Raw genomic sequence first — 18,315 nt, 5'->3', positions numbered from 1 at the left:
CATGGAATTACTTCCTTTGTCTTTGATACATTCTGGCTCAGCATTTAATTAATAGTCTTTTATAAATAGTTTTTGGTTTTGAACTTTTCACTTCACCTTTTCCAGATATAAAGATGGGACCCACACTTATCTCATTAATTTCAGATGGTTTGTTTCTGCTTTCAAGGTGTGCACGTGGAACCCACTGAACTTCCCGGACACAGATGAATGTGGAATTTGGCCTATGCTTAAAAGTAGATTGAATCAGTAACAACAAAATGTTTTGAAAGTGAATTTCAGTCTGATTATATTTGTAATGCTCATATGCATTCCAGGAAATACTGAAATATTTGAACTCAAGAAGTAGAGATACCAGCGAAAAGTGGATTGAAAGCTTGCATGCTCAAATATAGAAGAAATCTGAAACAGTCCAAGCCTGGCTAAGGCCGTCATTTGTGCCTTGCTCATTAGTTACTGAAGTCATCTCCACCCATTAAAAAAACAGGATTCCTTTTGATTTTAGCTAATATCCAATTTTGCAATCTGCTCTCAAAGTAAAAAATGAAGAGAAATAAAATGACCTACACGACCATGTCAAGCCATGCAGTTTAAATAATCTAGTTTAGTTTCCATGCAAGTCGGTGTGAAATGCATCAGTTTCCAAAGGAAGAAAAATCAGGAACTTGGGCTGCTTTTCAAACATTAATGTCAGTAACTCACCTTTTGACCTGCCACACCAAAAACTTATTTTTTCCCATTTAAAGATGGGAAGAAATTGAAAGTATGTGAAAGATCATTTGGGCTCAAGAGATACTTATTTAGATATTATAGTTAGATTTATTAGAAAAAATCTCCTTTTGCATTTCCTGATTATGCTGCTGATGCACATGGGTGTCTGGTGCAGAGGAGCAGCTGAGACATGGGTATCCCAGCAGTGGCTCAACTCCTTTAAGACCAACCCCAAATGAGAGCATTAAGGCAGAGGTGAGAGGGTATCAGGGCTGCCCCTGAGATGCAGCAGTGTCCTGCCTTCTTGTGCAAGGAAGGCTGAGAGTGGCATTGTTGGGGGCACGGACCCCTGTGCCCCTCAGCATGGTGAGCTGGGGGGCAGTTGGGCCCACAGAGCTCACGCCTGGTGAAGGAAAAAGGAAGGTTTGCAGGGAGGACTCAGGGTGTGAAGGGTTGGGGAGTGATGATTTGAGGGACCAGTTAAAGGAGGGAGGCCTTGTGGGATAATAGGGAACCCCAAAGGTGTTTTGGTCCTTATTTCTGTTTCTTTGAAAGCGAAGGGGTCCTGAAATTCAGTCTGATGCAGCTGAGATGCCTTGTAAAGCTATATAGGGATGGGGGAAGGCTGAGGGGGGAGGCTAAGCTGTGCAGCAGGGCAGCTCCTGCTGGCTGCTAGCCACATGATTTGAACCACTCTATCATGCCAAATCTGTGAGCAGCTAGCATTAACTGCTCTTGGATTTATTTTACTCCTGAGCTTGACAGATAGCCTGCAGAAAGAGCAAGCCAGCAAAACTGCTGGAGATTTAGTAGGGCAGCAGGTCTGTGGCTGTACTTATGCCTTGTCCTTCCAAGCTGAGGAATATAAGCGTGAAAATACCAGGATGCAGTGATGTGTCTCACCTGAAACAAATGAGCAGAAATTTATGGCAGGTGGTTTGCTCCCTGAGGCAGGACACTGAAGGGTATCCTCTGAGCTCACTGCTGAAGTGCTCCATTGAGGGTTGCTGGTGGTTGCTCTTTCCCCTCCTTCTCTCTGTTTTATCCAGTTAGCTTATAATCTCTTTGGGCAAGGACCTCCTGTTCTTGTGTGTTTGACTAGCATAATGAGGTACTGATTTTGCTTGGATGTTACAATTATATGAATAACTAGTGTTTTGTTCATCAGCTATAAATTCTGAGAAAGCTGGTTCTTTCTTGTTGTGTTTTTGAACTTTGTCACCAAGCAAGTATCTGACTTCTTCTATTACTATGAATTTGGGCTATGCTCAAAAGACTTTTTTTTTTTTAATCTTTTGCTTTTGTTCCTCTTTCAGATTCTTAACCCTTAAGACTGCCTTGCACTTATCCCTTAGATTTCAGGCTATTTATTTTTTTTTTTCCTGAATGCTTTCTGTTGTTGTCAAAAGAAGAAATGTGATAATTTGGAAGGTTCGTAGAAAGCATGTTTTGTGATTATTGTTCTTGCGATCTCTCCAATGTAAACTGCTTTAGAAAAGCTCTGTTCCAGCTACTTTAATTCAATTTTGCAGAATAATGGATTTTCAATTGGCTAAAGACAAGGACTTTTCTTTTAATGGGTACTCAGGAAGGAATACAGTTTAACTGTTCAGTTTCTGTCTTGGAGTTCAGCTCTGCCTGGTGGGGCCTAGGGAAATCCTGTGTGGTTAACTAATCTTCCTTTGCCACCATTTTATTGTTGATAAGGGGCAAATATGCTCCTTCCAGTGCATTGAGTGTAGAACAGTGCTACTGGGGCAGTTTGAGGGTGTTCTATCTCAGCAGCTAGTTCCTCTTCCATAAGAAAGTCAAAAATAACTCTAGAGAAAAGCATGTGCCTGCTGCAGCGAGGGAACGCTTCTGCCCCCAGGTCTGAAAGGGAGATTCTTGCAGAGTCTCTGTACACAGTCACATTGCAAAACTTCCTTAGTGCTGAACTGTAGCCTGAAAGGTCCAGTGGTACCTAGGAACATGATCTCAGCAGGAGAGAGGAAACCAAGCAGCTTGGCTTTCAGTAGGTGGGATTACACCAGTTCACACCAGCTGGGAATGCAGCCTGATTTCGTATTTTTGCTCACTTTGGAGTCCTTTTGCTGGGTGTTTACAAGGTTGCTGATGCTTGCAATGGCAATGCTACGTTCCCACAGCTGACTTTCTTTTGCTGATCCTGGAGAATTGCTGAACAATCTCTGGGGTGTATGCCAACTTGATAGGAAAGAATTACCCTGAATCTCTCCTGTTTTGTTTGCTTTGTTGCTGTGTCCCCCTGGCACCAATTGTTCCAGGAATTAGCTTTTCTGAAATAACAGGACATTTGTTTTCTCTAATCCTTTAACTCTTGCTCAATCAAAGCAGAGATATTGCAGAACTTAGTCAAGTGTATCTCTTCAAGCTGATCACTCCAGTGAGTGGTTTTCTGCTTTCCAATGTGTTGGGTACACATCACAGCAGCACTGACCATTAGGTAGGAACTTCCTGTCTTCCAGTACAGCTTCCTAGCAATCTTTGAAGAACATAAATTTAACCTCCTTATGGGAAGTAGCCAGGGACATCTTTGTTAAAACCACTTTTAGTCCTAAATGCAGCGTAACCATGAACTCTGGTCTCCCCCACAATCCTGCGTGCTCTGCTGCCACAGTTAGAAAAATACCTGTACTTGTGAGCAGGACAACACTGGTATAATGGTAATACTTTGGTGAAGCTATCACTTCTCTCATATTAGTGTACATTTCTGCTTCAAAAACAGATCCCTGGTAACTAGTGAAAACATGGGAGACCATTGTTCTCGGAGAATATATCCAAAGAGATGCAGCCGTATAACCTAATGGAGTTTAACCATGACTCTTCAGAGTTCAGTGTGAGGTGCCAGAAGTTTTGTTTGAAAAAGCAACAGAATTTTGTCTGGTTGGTTGCAAGGGAGCTAACGGCAATTTAATGAAGTGATCAAACTTTGAAAACCTTTCTGAAAGTTCAGTTTCTTGTTATTCTTTCTGATGCATCTGTTAGCCTTCAGAAAACGATGTGTTTAGAAGAGCGAGATAGGTGCTGTACCTTAAACGCATTCTTTATCTGCTTAAGATTTAGAATGGATTTTGGCAAGAGTTATGGAGACAGAAAAAAATTCTCTGTGTTAAAATAAATAGGGGGGCTGCAAAGAAAGATCAGGAAAGAGTTGATTTTATTTTTTTAATAAAAAGACTAATGCATGTGGAGCAGTTTCTTTATGAAGAAGAAAAGCGACAAGTGCTTGAAGAAAATAAAACTATGTATGGATTCTGATGATGCAAAGAAATACTTTAAAGCAAAGTTTAATTCCTTATGGAGAAAGCAAGAGTGTTGTTGTTTTTTAACCCACTCCCAAACATAGTATTTTTCTTCTTTTTCACCTTGTTTTTCTTTAGAAAATTGCTATTGATTCATGGATTATGTGATTTGATACTTTTTTTTCTCATAGTCAAATAATATCATAAAATGGTTTAGTGCACATAATTAATCTTGTTCTTCAAGATTGGTAGTAAATTCCTTCTGACCTGAAAGTTCTGGACTGCAGGTTGACATTTAAGCTGTTAATTGTATTACAATATATTAATAATTAACGCTCAGTTTTTACTCACACAAGTGGATTCAATATGTCTGCTAATTTAATTCAATATTTTTTACAATATGTTATGTATCAGCTATTTCTTTTATATAGCATAAGCATCAGTAAAAAACTCTGGTCAAAGTTCTGTTCCTGTTGCACAGATAACTGTAACTCAGAACTGTTGGTTTGGGACTAGAATATGTGTCACGCTAAAGTGTATTTAACTACTATGTATATTTCTTTCACTGAAGTATGCAGAGTATCTACTTGGTTTGTGATTTTTTTCTTCTGACATTAGTGTCCTTGGTGCGATGTTGTTGAGAGCAAAGGTCTGTCTTGTAGGACAAGTCACTTATGCACTATGATGCTCTGGGCTACCGAATATCAGTAAGGTATGGGGTATACTTCAAACAGTAGAGACCTGACTTACCAGGGCTATAGAGATAATGACAGCTTTTGGTCCGCATGCAGAAATGTGGTACTTTTACAAATAAAGAGCCATTAAGCGAAAACTTAGAGTGCCTAAAGCTGATGGATTCCATGGAGAGTAGGTTAGGTTCTTGCTGTGAATACATACAAATCTGAATGACTGAACTCATATATGAATGCTGTTTTTCTTCCGTTTTAATTAAGTAGCACTTAAGAAACGTTGGTATTTGACATTTACATCCTGGTTTGTAACAGCAGATGCTGTTAGCTTCAGGAGCCTCAGAAGTTGTGAGTTGCCATCCTGAAGCTTATAGCATGATTTTATTTATATATAAATATTTAAATACACACATATACACCTATTTTTTTTAAGTTTCTTAGATGTTTATTTTAGATTCTCTAAATATCAGCTTTACCTTAATTGGCCATCCAGAATTATCAGCCACTCTTGGAAATGCAGCCCCGTTGCTTACTGTCCGCGTGCACCATAAACCTCCCTGTAGAGAGGCCCCATGGTGGCTGGTTCTGTCTCCGTTTATGCCAGGTATGTAAGCACAAGCCTCATGGTAAGCGTGTTTAAGAGATTTTCTTGATTACAATGGGAGTGCTCCTTCAGCTTATAGCTGTACAGATGTTTACATACCTGGCTCAGTTTGGGCCTATATAAAGATCTGTCTCTGTTTCTCTGCAAAGCCTTTTCTGCCCGCTGCTTTGAGATTTCCCATGCTTCATATTCTCCCATAATCAGAGGAAGGCAGTCCAGGTCCTTACTAGGAGAAATCCTAGAGCCTGAGATACGAAGACGGCAGCTTACTTGGGGTTTAAAGACCTGCTAAAACAATAGGGCATACCTCAGCAAATATGTGCATGCTGATATTGAGGCTTGTGTTACTGGAGTGCTTTTTGCCAGGGTGAAGTCTTTCAGTTTTTTACAGGCTTGTTCTCCTTTGGGTTTGTTCTTTGTCCCTCCTCTCCTCACCATCCCAGAAAATAGCCTTGTGCCATTCCTTAAAGTCAGCAACTATTACCCTACATACTATTAAAAACCAACCAAACAACAACAACAACAAAAACAGAAATGAATGTTGTCTCCATACATCACTTCAGTTCACAGAGATGGATGGATAATGGTATTACAAGTCTAAACACATTTTACATGCATGCGTGTGAGTACGAGTGCACATAAGTATGCAAAGATACCATTTCAAATAATTTCCAGAAGGTAAAATAACAGGAAGTCCATGGAAAGGAATAACTTCCTGATTGTTCCAGGAGGTGAATACGTTTACATTAGTGAAAAATAAGCCTGGCCCTCAGTTATTCATTCCTTCACTCACTCTGTTTGCTTGAAGATTACATTGTTGCTTTGTAGGGGGGAAAAAAAAAAATAAAAACTACCAAGAGTCTTTTCCAGACTCAAAAGATTTATGCTCTGCTTTGCTGATGTTTTGTGCTAGGACTTATGTCAGTCCTGCTCTTAAACAGAGAGTGGTGTAATGATCCTTTAATATATTTTAAAGTGATTTTTTTTTCTAGCTCATTTTTTTTCTTTTTGTGAGAAATACGTATGTAATAGTTGTGTAATAGTTGTTCAGTTCTCTTTTTTTAAAGATATTGTTGTTTATGCACTGTAATAGAACATACAGTCAGTTTACTCTTCTATCAAGTAGATTCTGTCTGCAGTAGAACTTTATGGAACTAAGCTTAGTTTTAATGACTGTGACATTACCCATGCCTACAGGGAAGGCCCAAAGCAGTTGAATGTACACCTACTTTCACTGAATGACTCTTTGGTACTTACCAGAGTGCTGAAAAGCTGGAGCTTGTACTTAGTTACTTTATGTCCCAGAATTAATGGCATGTGGAAGTAGCACGCACATCTGTATTTCTAGAGTGCCCATTGAAACATGTTGAGAATATTCTGGAAAAGCAGGTCATCATGGCCTTCAAACAGCAGTGTGACAGAAAGGAGGTCCTGGGGGAACTGCCGGGTCAGAGCCAACCACAGTGGGTATCCAGGCCTCCCAGAGTGCTGTGGTTACTGTTAAAATGTTTATGGCTTTACCTTTTGCTTAATTAATGTTCATGTGGTGTTTGTGGCATTCTTCAAACCCACTACTGAGGCTCAGTAGCACTGAGTTTGCTTAAAGGGTTTGTATTGCTGAGGCTGTGTCAGCCATCCTAATGGACAGTTTTCCCCTTCTCCTGTATGTAGTAACTACTTTATGCTGAGTGTTTAGCTGTGTGTCATCTCATGTTACTATATTTGGGTTGCTACATTGGGTTCATGGTTGAAGGAATACATGCTGATATTCCTTAAAAGAAAGGAAAATGTATAATTCTTCTCTCCTATGTTCCTTCCAAGTACTAGTTGCTGAGCACAGGGCTTGTCTGTGCAGGTGCTAGAGCTGTTCTCCTCTTCTTCCTGTAGTGTAGACCTGCTGCTGCTCCCTGAGGCAGGTCACTGGCCACGTAGCAGCAAGAGGAGCTCGGAGGAGCCTGGTAGGAGACACTGGACCAAGTGTGATGGGCTCTCTTCTCCTATGTGACCCGAGTCAATGCCTCCCTTCTCAGGTGGCCTTCAATGACAGATCCAGCCCTGGGAACTGACCACATGAAGTTCTGGCTTATGCACTGTGAAGGCTGATCCGTGAAATACTCAGATACAGGGGGATGATTAAGGGCTCTAGGCTTTGGATTTAGTTAAGATGTATGGCCTAAGGCTTGTATTAAGATACTAGAGCAATTCTTATGACTGGAAATGAGCATCCAGATTTTAAGGGTAGGAGATACTTAGCTGTGGAGGAGCTAAGTGGAAAGTGTTACAAATGCTTCTAGTGAACAAATGGGAGCTTTGAATAATGTTAATGCTTGGAATAAGCTTGGGGCTGCATGTGGATAGAGTTGATGGAGAGCTGTTAAGTCAGTAAGAACACTGCATCTGTGAACCTGCAGTGGCAGCTTTAGTCTCTCAAGGGATGACATCAAGCCTGCTGGCAGACAGCTATAGCAGGATATGACAGGTCTGAGTTCATTTAAAAAAAAAAAATTGCAGTCATGCTACAGGTATCCTTTGTGACTGTAAGAAGTCTTTTTTGATCATTCTATGACTTGGGTCTGTATTACTAGAAGCAAGAATAATAGTATCCCCTGTATCTTTTGTTTATATTGTGAGCTCTTCAGGATGGAACGCACTTACTATACCACCACACAGTGCATAACACAAGAGTGTTAAACAACTAATATAAATAAGAGATATTCTTATTCCAGCTCAAGGGATAACAAAACCTTTAGAAAACTAACTTGTTTAAATGAAGCTAAACAGATTGGATTTGGTATGATAACTATTGGTGTGGCAACTATCCGTCACTACTGCTGCTCAAGCTCAATCTCTTTATCTGTGTGGAAAAGCATGAAAATGAATGGTTATTCAGAGCATTGTACAAAGCCTTAGACTGCTCTTTCGGTACACTTCTTGTAAACCATCAGCCATACCCACTACCAGTCTGTTCGGCCTTTTCACCCTTTGTGTCTGCTGTGGAACAAACCACACTGGAGAACTGAGCCCAGTTGCAGTAAATCTGACATCCCAGGAATCCTTGGCACCTCCCTTCCCTTCCTGTCTTTGGCTTGCTCCCTGTTAACATTTCTTTCTATTGAGAAAAGGAAAAACAATATTATTTTATGAACTGTTATCAGACATGTACACTTAATTTAAAGGCATGGTCCATTTTTACTGAGCCTGTATTTATCATCTAAGCTCATTTAGTTACTTTATCAGAATGTCCTTTAAAAACAAAAGATGTCATCATAACAAACCACAAGTTAGAAACTCTCTATACAAAACTTGATCATCTCAAAGGAGAGGTGTTGCCAAGCTGTTGGCCATAATTTCAAGTAGCCATAATACGATGTACCTAATATCTGGGACCTGCATTCAGTCTGCTCATCTCAGTGGAGATGCCCATAAGCTGAGTGGTGGATGCTGTGGCTGAAAACATCTTTAATTTTCTGGGAAGTTTGGCTCCCATTAATTCTGGTTAACCAACGAAATCTCTTAGTGCTGAAAAAAAAATCCATGCCACGAGGCCATGATTTATCCCTTTATCTTTTCTAGAGGAGAGTGTGATTTGATAGAGTGAGAAATTTGGAAAGAATTTTGGTGGTCCAGAATTAAATACGGTAGAACAAAGCTCAGGAATTAGATTAACTAGGTATCTGAAACCTCTTCAGCAAACGTGTTAAAATACTTAAGGAATATTTTTCTCTAACAAAATTTTCATAAAACTTGGTTGAGTAGCAGTAGCAATTGTTGATTTAGAATTAGGGATAGATTTATATTTATTCCCTGCCCCCCCCCCCCCCCCCCCCCCCATGATGAGAAGCAAGAACTGAAGAAACCATGAAATCTCATGGAGGCCTTTTACTTTTGTGATCTAATCAAGGAAGGATGAGGCATGCACTCAGACACATGATAAGACAGAGCCCTTAAATCAATGGCTAATCTTTCGTTTTTACTGACCCTAAGGAAATATAAAAGCAAATATCTATTTCTCCCAGATGGAAATTTACACTTCAAGCCATAGGAGTAGGCATGCTGCAAGTTTCTTTTCCATAAGGTTTCAGTTTCTGGAATAGAGACTGGAAGAGAATCTCAGACTTTGTTTGTTTAAGAGGAAGGATGAATGAAGAGAGAGATGCCTGTGTATGAATTTGAAATTTTTATGTCTCAGAACTTTAATCTGTTGTCATGATTTTGTGGAAATGGTTCATGCTGGAATGTTGAGTTTCCCAGTTTTTGTGAATATTTATTCAAAGGTTCTTTGCCAGAGAACTGAGTGTTCAGTTCTGAAGGTGTCTTTGAAACATCCATTCCTTAAGCATTTCTAGAATGTTTCAACTCTCACTGTAGATAACTGCCAAATATCTACATCGAGTTAGAGAGCATCTTCAAAGAAACTTTAGTTGTGCTGGAAAAATATAGAGACACATTCATATCAATTCACTAATGTTTCCCTGAATTTACCAGAGGCTAAACCCCCCCCCCCCCCCCCCCCCCCCCCCCCCCAAACAACACCCTATACAAAAGGGAGAATCTGCAACTTTGAGTGTGTTAAGCTTACTGTTTCTGAAAGGTGTTCTTATAGTGAAGATCATCTCTAGCTCAGAAGTCTGGGCTCTATTTTCATAGAAGTCTGTCATTTTTATTTTTTTTAACTGTAAATAGTGAAGCCCGCCACTTTTTTTGAGTAACAGAATACGTATTCTCAAAGCCCATAAGCAAATTGTTATTACTTTGACCTAAAATGGATTTTTATTCACTTCAAACCTGTTATCATTAAATTTAATTGTAAGCATTGCATTTGGAAAAGTGTATGTCTGAAGAGTTGTATGTAATCACTAAGAGCATATAAATTATGCCAAGCACAGTAGCATTTTAGTGTTCGTTTAGTGCTTGTAACATGGCAAGGAGAGCAGCTACCCTCGTTGTCCCATGCATCCGTAACAGTTCTGCTTGCTGTGGTGTGTGTTAAGAGAGCCACCAGTGTGTTATTTTCATTGATAGCTTGCTCTTGCTGCTGTTCTATTAATCATGGCTCTCTTAGGAGCTGTGTTTGCCTGTATTAGTGGGGCTAGGGCAACCTTGCGGTGCTGTGGAAATGCAGAGTTCCTGCTAATGTAGTGCTGTGCTTAATGTCCTGCTTGAATGGGTGAGTGAATCTCAGACTTAAAGATGATCTCTGGTTATCATATATTGCTGGTGACTTGGTGATGCAGGAGCAGCAGGCTCTTTGAATTTCTTGTGTAATGGTTTCATGTGTTCTAAGAAGAAAAATGAGACTTATGTGTTTACACAATTTGATGAAACGTGGGTAAAACATTAAAGGGATGTTGTAATTGAAAGTTAAAGTTACACTTTAAAGAAGTCCAACCGTGCTAAAGTAAGAAGGACACAGCCAAGACCCAAATGATATTTTTGGTTCTGCCTTGATTTTATATATTAATCTTTTATGCACTTAAAATATTTTTCAAGACCTGTTCTGCAGACCACTCACTGTGCTTTTGGAGCTGCAAATTTGAGAATACCAGCAAGTTAGTGGAAATCTATTTTTGAGCCATTAAAATGTGGGAAAGCTTTCTAAATATTTAGGAGGAAAAGGTGTTACATTCTGAGGAAGAGACCTGTATATATGAGTGAGGAAGGTGGGGTGCTTGTAGAAGAAATCAGTGGGAAGACAAGGAAGGATTTTTAGCCTGCAAGCACATTGCAGCTCATATTGGTGGTCTCATATTTTTTGTTTAAGGCTAATGTGAGGATTACTTCCTTCAGGAAAGGGAAGGTGTTTCAGAAGGACTTCTATCTCCTTCTCCTAAAACTGTGCCTGGAGAAACAGCAAGGATAATGGGGGATGTGCTGCCTCTGTGTCCATCTATGGAAAACCCAGGGTATATATGTTGCAGAAATTGCACTGTATAAACTGCTCCTGGGATGGGTGTCCAAGCAAAATGTGTGAGCTGAAACAGAGAAGAGAAAAAATGGGCTGTGGACTAGAGTAACTGTATCAAGTATTACTGATAACTACTATGTTGCCACACTTCACTATCACTTCTTGTCATGTTATCCCCTGTCTACCATTAGCTGTCTGCCTCATCTGTCTCCTCAGAACCATAGGCTGCAAAATCACAGGGTGGCAACTGTCCTGATGTTACCTTGTTACCTAGTGCATACTGTAGTTAGCTTCTTGCAAAGAGTCCTTGGTTGCCACCATAGGGAAAACAACAGTAAGAAACCACATCTAGAGAGTCCTTTTAATGCATTCATATTCTTGACACATGTTCTGAAAAGGTTAGTGATTGAGGATGCTTGAAGAAATACTTATTCATGCTAAATGCTCATCAGATGCTTAAGAGCCGTAGTGTGTGGGTGGCTGCACTTATTTTGGCACTGATAGATTGCCGGATCAGGCTCTGGCTTCAGGGCAGCATCTGGGGTGGGGGAAAATAAAATTACAAGCATGATGAAATGTTGCAGGGCCTCAAGCGTCGGTGTGCAGGGGGCAGAGAGGGGCGTGATCATCGGTAGCTCTCAGGTTTGTTCTGCTGCCGTAGCACATGGCACCTGCATCGGCGTGTTGCACGCTGCTGCTGTTCTGCTTGTTCTGCAAAGCTATCACAGCCAGTTAGGGAGACACAAACAGCATGCTGCCTACTGCTGTGCAATTTTTATTTTATTTGACCTTTTTTGTTATTTTTGTTTTCAAAACAGCCTCCAGTCCCCCCCTGAAGAGGGCAGTAGTAGCAGGAGAAAGCAGTAAATCAAGCTGGTTCCTGTCTAAATCTGTGGATGTGGATGAATCAGGCCTGATACCTGGAGACAATTTGGCATTGCTCTCATTTCAAAACAAAAGCAGATGCCTGGATGCAGAGATGTGGCTAGTTATGGCTGGGGAAGGGATGTGTGGGAGAAAAGATCAACCTTGGTGGAACCTATCACTTCCTGGTCTCTTGGTCAGTGCTGGCCATAAAAACGAGACCTGTTGCACATGTGAGTGAGAGAGTGCCTCTCTGACCTGTTAGGAAACTGCACTGCGAGGGACTGGAAAGACCCTCTTAACTTCGTGCTCAACTTTCCATGCTACTTGCACATCTAGGGCTAAAGCTCCAAGATTAACTCTGTCCACCCTATTCTAGGTAGTGGCATGGTGACTATTGGAGAGCAACAAAGCTGCAGAGAAGCAAAATATATCAGGCGTGACACTGGTACCATTGTCCAAAATACTGGGAAACTTTATTTAAAATATTGCAGATTTTTTTAATAACTATGTTAAAGTAGAATTCAAGATAGAAAAGATGTATGGAAAGTTTAGCAAGGTTATTAAAAGACTGGAAAGCCTATCTTATGGGAAGGGACAACAAGAGATTGGCTTGTTTAGTTTAGCAAAGCACAGTTGGGAGAGGATTTGACAGCACACTATAAATACATCCAGGGCTAACTGCCAGAGAGGGGAAAAAGCTATTTAAGCCCAAGAGCAATATTTGCATAAGAACAAATGGGCATAAACTCGGCCCTGAATAGGTTTAAACTGGAAAATGGGTGGTTTCTACCCTTCAGTATAGTGAAGTCCTGAAACTGCCATCCAGCAGGAGCAACAGGGGCAAGAAATAGTTTTTGTGGTCCATGAGAGGGACTGTGCTGTGTGGTGCCTGTATCCACAGAGACTCAGGCATCACAGCTGTGTAGTTTCCTTCTGGTCCTATATCCCTAACCAGGTGCATTGGTATGGGGTTAAGGACATATTCTGCAGCTGGTGGTGGTCTTCTGTCCTGAAAAAATACCTTCTGCTGAAAATGAAAGTGCTGGTGTTAAACTATGGCTATGTTAATAATGTCCTTTAATGGTCTGGGGGAATTTCCAGCATTGCTTGTGCCTGTGTAAGTGACTCTCTGTTCATGGCAAAGCCCCATATCTCTGCGGCTTTTGTAACAATAAGGTTCCTTTTGTAAGAAAGGGATGCAAAACTGGACTTTTAATCATGTAACCTGAAAGGGGAAAAGTAGCTCCTCTGATTGGAAATCAGAAGTATCTCAAAAATGACAGTACTGAGATAAGGGACTTCTCATAACTTTAAATGGTTTCCTGCTGCTGCTAAAAATTCATACAACCTTTAAATATGATGCTCATGATTACACATTTCCTTCTATGCTGCAGCTAGAATAGCAGTGTGATGCATGTTTGACAGGTAAAGGAGATGAAGCATTGAGGGTTTGGGGACCTGAAGCCTGGCACAATGATGCCAGGACACTGGTCTTCTGTTTTTCAACCTGGTAGTCTGCCTATTGTGCCATTCGTCTTCCTAAATGACATCACCTGTGAAACTTAACTGTGTTTCTGTTCCCACCTGCTATTTCCTGTTACTAATTCCTTTGTGTATCTTTGACCTTTTGAGCTGAAACTTTCCAGACTTGCTCCTTTATTTATCAGTGATATTTTAGGAGCTTGTCTCTTTCCTAACAACTACGTACATGCGAACTTGTTTTGGGCCTCTTCATTGCAAAATGAGCTGAGGAGAAAAAGCTGAAGGAGGCACAGAAATAGCCTCCAGGAAAGCAGATTGACACATAGTACTTGGGTAGCTTTGATTTGAGTCAGCTGTAACTCACTGAAATATGTATTCTCTGTGCTCAAAGGTACTTTCTGTACTGAGCGTTAAACTGGCAAAATGCATAGCTAAACACAACCTTTTATAAAAAATAAATAAATAAAATGATGGTGGTACCTGTGTAGCAGTGCGTCAGTTATAGTCATTCTCCCTGCTTTTTGATTGCTTTTTGAGAAATATTCTCCTAGCATAAGATAGGAAATGTGTCCTGCCTTTCCATTGTTTGTGAGGTGCTACTGTTTTCTGAACAGAAAAGCAACCTCAGTGATGGACTATAGTGAGAAAAAGGTAGTGTGTGTGTCACTTCTACTTATACTCTGAAAACACTGCTTTGACAGAATTAAAAAAATCTCATACTGCCCTCCATCAGTAGCTTCCCTTCTCACTCTGTCCACCACAGCCTGTTAAGGAAAAGGGGAGCTGGAGCCAAATATCATGCTCTTGACTACTCCTTAGGAGGCTGAGATGAAGGCTTTTTTACGTATAGGAATTTTTCCAAGAACTGAGTTTTGGAAGGTTTTAAGGCTTTTCACGTATTGGGCTGAATCCAACTCATGTTTTAATTGAAAAGAAAGAGAATTTAAAAAGTCTTTCAACTTTTTTTTTTCCATGTAAAATTTTTACTTGGGACAAGCAGAATTACTTTAACATTTCTGAAAAATAGTTTCTGAAACTTTCTTTAAAAGAGGACTGTTTAAAAATAAAAAGAACATGAACTTTTGAAATAACCAAAACATTTAAAATTCAAAACAAAATCCTCCAAGCAAACTGAAGTTATACTTGGGGATGGGGGATGTTAAACTAATTTGGAAGTTAATATCAACTTTTTTTTTCCAATTCTAATAGGTAAAGAAGTCTTTAATTTATCCATTTACTACTATTTGATGACTGCAGTTTCTCTCATTTAGAGAAAGACATTGTCCTTGGACTTCAGGTAATTTAACAATATATCCATCCATGCATTTCCATTACAGCTGTCTCCATGTTATCTTAGCAGTATCACACTAAGCCATGTTTTAACTGCACTGTATTTTGGGGGTGGAGGCTGTTTATGATTTTAAGAGAAAAATAATTTGGTTTATATATTCTTTCTTTCCAGGAAAAAAAAGCTACAGAACCTTTAAATTCTTTCTGATGTTTAAAGACTCAGAAAGCTGTATGTTGGAAGAACACAGATATAACTAATACCCTTTTTCGTAATCATATTTGGTGCCTATGTCTGTTTTAAAGCACATAAATGCCTACAGAAATCTGCTTGCAAGTGTTTTTTTTTTCCTCCTATATAAGAAAAGAAAATGAAATGAGATAATTTGCAGATTAGCAGATGGCAAATACTTAGCAGCCTATGTGGAATAATTTTTTTGGTATTAGTCCAGTTCCAGGCGGATGGCTGTCCTCATCCCAAAGCCTGCCATAACAATTTGCTAAGAAAGCTGAATCATTTGCCTTCTACTTTGGGAAGTTGTTCCTGCAGTCATGAATAAGGTAAACTTTGGAGGGGTTAGTCTGGGGATGCCCACACTTTCATTACCTGTGTTTTCCTTTTCTGTAAAATAAACAGAAGCCTGCAGTCTCCAGGGTTGTCATTGTAGCACCACTCACAAGCCTTGAAATTAATCTTAAATAAAAATAAAAAGCTACTACGTAGGCACAACAAAATTTACTATAAATGGGTCATAATTACATGATAGACCTAACTGGCTCCAAAAGAGTTGCTCCAGGCTATTGTGTAAGCAATACTCCTTTGAGAAATGTATAAATACATGTAATTCAGTACATAATACACATGTTAAAAAACTACCTAATTACATATTTTCCCAGGAGAATGAAAAGGCTCCAAAAGAGCTACTCCAGCCTCTCCAGTACACAATGTGTGTTTTATAACCTTTCATGAATCTCTTCCATTCTTTTTACTTTAGGAGGGAAAAAAACAGTAAGGAAATTAAATACAAAACACCTACTGTACATTTAATTTAGAGGACAAAATGCAATGTTGAAATAACATTAAGGGTGTGACGCAAACTAAGGAAAGCCAGGAAATTGAGTGTAAAGGCTGTTACTCCATCCTTAACTCACGTCATTTGTGTAATGTTGCAGGCCAATGTTCTGCAGCAGCAGATTTTAAATTTCATCATTTAAAATAGGGTTGTGGCCTATTTACACGCATACAGGTACTTGCATGGACCATACTGCTGAAATGCCTGAGTACTTCTCATGTATTTATACCCAGGAATATATACATATATTTTCAGGAATATGTGTTGGTTTTTTTTAATAAATCATCCTGTCTCTTTTGTATGGCTTTTTTATTTACCTGTTCTTATTTTAAGAACAGGTTCCTGTGTGTAATGCTGTTAAGAAAAACGAAGTCAGCTTATCCTTCAGATCTGACAGCAGCCACTGCACAGCTCTAGGGCTTTTTGAATGTACCAGGCAGGGTGACATCTGCTCCGAAGACTGGCTTTGGTTCTGGAGGGATCCCTGCAGCCCAGGATCACAAGCCCCTTTGCAGCCTTCTTGATGCAGGGGATGGGAGTTCCTGAGGGGAGGGTTCCTCAAGCCACCGCTGCAGAGCCCTGGGGAACGGGGAGCATCCACTGCAGGGGTGCGGACACTGAGCTGGGTGCTGCCTGGTTGCAGGGGGTGGACCGGCAGCCCCAGCGTGTTCAGAGCAACCTGTGTCACCAGTGTTTTCTTTTGTTTCCATTAGATCGAAACATAGTTTGTGCCCTCTCTCTTGGACCAAGCAAAACATTGCATACACTTTTGATTTATTACAAGGGCATGATGCACACAAGTATCTTTCTTTGTATTACGTATTTATTTCACAATAGAGCCCAGTAGAAAATGCTATTTACTTTGTCTGTGATGGGTTTTGTGAGTGCTGTTTGTAAAACAAGTAAAGAAAACAAAAAAAAAATACTGTAGTTTTGCTGTTTATCCCAAGTGCTGCTGATAGGTTTGCAGCAGACAAATCAGCTTACCATTCTTATTAAAATGTTCAGTATGTTCTCCTTTATTAACAAGATGCCTTCTCTTCTTCCCTAGAATGAAACCAAGGCCTTTGAAAACAACTTTTTTTTTTTCTTTTTTTCCTGGGAGCAAGGCAGAAGTCTCCTGCTCTTGAAGCTCCAAAGACAGGCATTCATCTGGGATGCCGGAGACTCAGTGAATTTTTTGAGTAGCAAAGTACAGAGGTTCCCACAGGAGAAATTCAGAGAATCTCACTTGAGAATAGGCAGGTGGTAGGAATAACTACCTGGTGTATGAAGCCTGTCATTAAGTCTCTGGTCGAAACGAGCACACACAGCTTAGGCCAGGTCCCACTTGTCCTCATGAGGATGTGCTCTAGCAGAGGAGCTGTGTGGGGATCCAGAGTGTGAGCTTCTGGTGAAAACCAGGAGGATTTCTGCCGAATTCAAAGCTGCTGCTCACCTGCATGTTCTTGCAGGGGGGACAATCCAGTAAATCGGTACTGCTTAATGAAAATCTTTTTTACCCACATACCTTCAGTCATCTCTACCCTTTTCTCAGATTTACTGCTGCTGATTGTTTTACTGTGGTAGTGTTATACATTAAAGTTACAGAAAACAGTATCTTCCATGTTGCTGGTTTATAAGAAAAACTTTTAAGGGTGTCTCAGCTATTTTTATTTTTACTAGCAGGTCAGACTATGGGACTGCCTTTTGTTCACATCATCCTGCTTGTTTGAATGTCAAGACATGGCGATCAGCAAAAGGGAATTTTAACTTTGAGGGGTCAAAAAATCGTATGGGCTCTGGAGGGAAACTTCTGTGTAGAAAGGCAATGCAGAAGGTGAGATAAAAAAAAACAGTTTTAAAAAAATCTATGGAGTGTATGCTTTTCCACTAGTGTGGCAGTCTCCATCTGAAAGTTGATTTAACAGTATTTTCCAGGTGAGTGGTGCTGCTCATTAGCGCTATTTAGGGTTGGAGGTGCCTTTTGTATCTAAACAGACACAGAACATTAACTACTATGGTATGCACTTAATAGCAGTGCAGATGGCAGAGGAAGAAGGATAAATGATGTCTCTTCCCCCCACTCTCCCTGATGGATACCCAGTATTTTCATACTAGATGCATTTGTTTGACTTGGCGCACTGCAGGCTTTCAGGTTAGAGGAGATTCCCAGCTCAGGTCTCACTCCTAGAGTGAAGTTTCCAATTTTTCCTTTGAAAAGGAGTTGGCCTCAGGTACACATAGCTTTAAGTGCTAGAAGGGTCTGGATTCCAGATACTTGCTCTGATGCATTTATCACTTGAACTAGCAAGGGAATGTTAAAGTCTGTAACTGCCTATACCGAACATGCAGTGTGATTTTAAGGCTTGGGCTTTGCCTGGCTGCAATTTTACTAATAAATGCATGTGCAAGTGAAGAGTAGATACCATGTTGAAAGCAAGTAATTTATAATTAT

At 40.1% G+C, this 18,315-nt stretch overlaps 1 long non-coding RNA gene across 1 annotated transcript; it reads left to right on the top strand.

Annotated features, from left to right (window-relative positions):
* The first annotated feature begins 1,108 nt into the window (after positions 1-1,108).
* On the top strand, positions 1,109-17,415 carry LOC106042871 (uncharacterized). The gene is made up of 4 exons (XR_001211343.3): positions 1,109-1,819; positions 14,728-14,815; positions 15,253-15,366; positions 16,217-17,415. It is a non-coding gene; the product is annotated as an uncharacterized lncRNA (long non-coding RNA).
* Positions 17,416-18,315: the final 900 nt, after the last annotated feature.

This window comes from Anser cygnoides, chromosome 2 (genome assembly GCF_040182565.1).
Source record: "Anser cygnoides isolate HZ-2024a breed goose chromosome 2, Taihu_goose_T2T_genome, whole genome shotgun sequence".
Taxonomy (NCBI): domain Eukaryota; kingdom Metazoa; phylum Chordata; class Aves; order Anseriformes; family Anatidae; genus Anser; species Anser cygnoides.
This window is presented reverse-complemented; position numbering and strand designations above follow the sequence as displayed.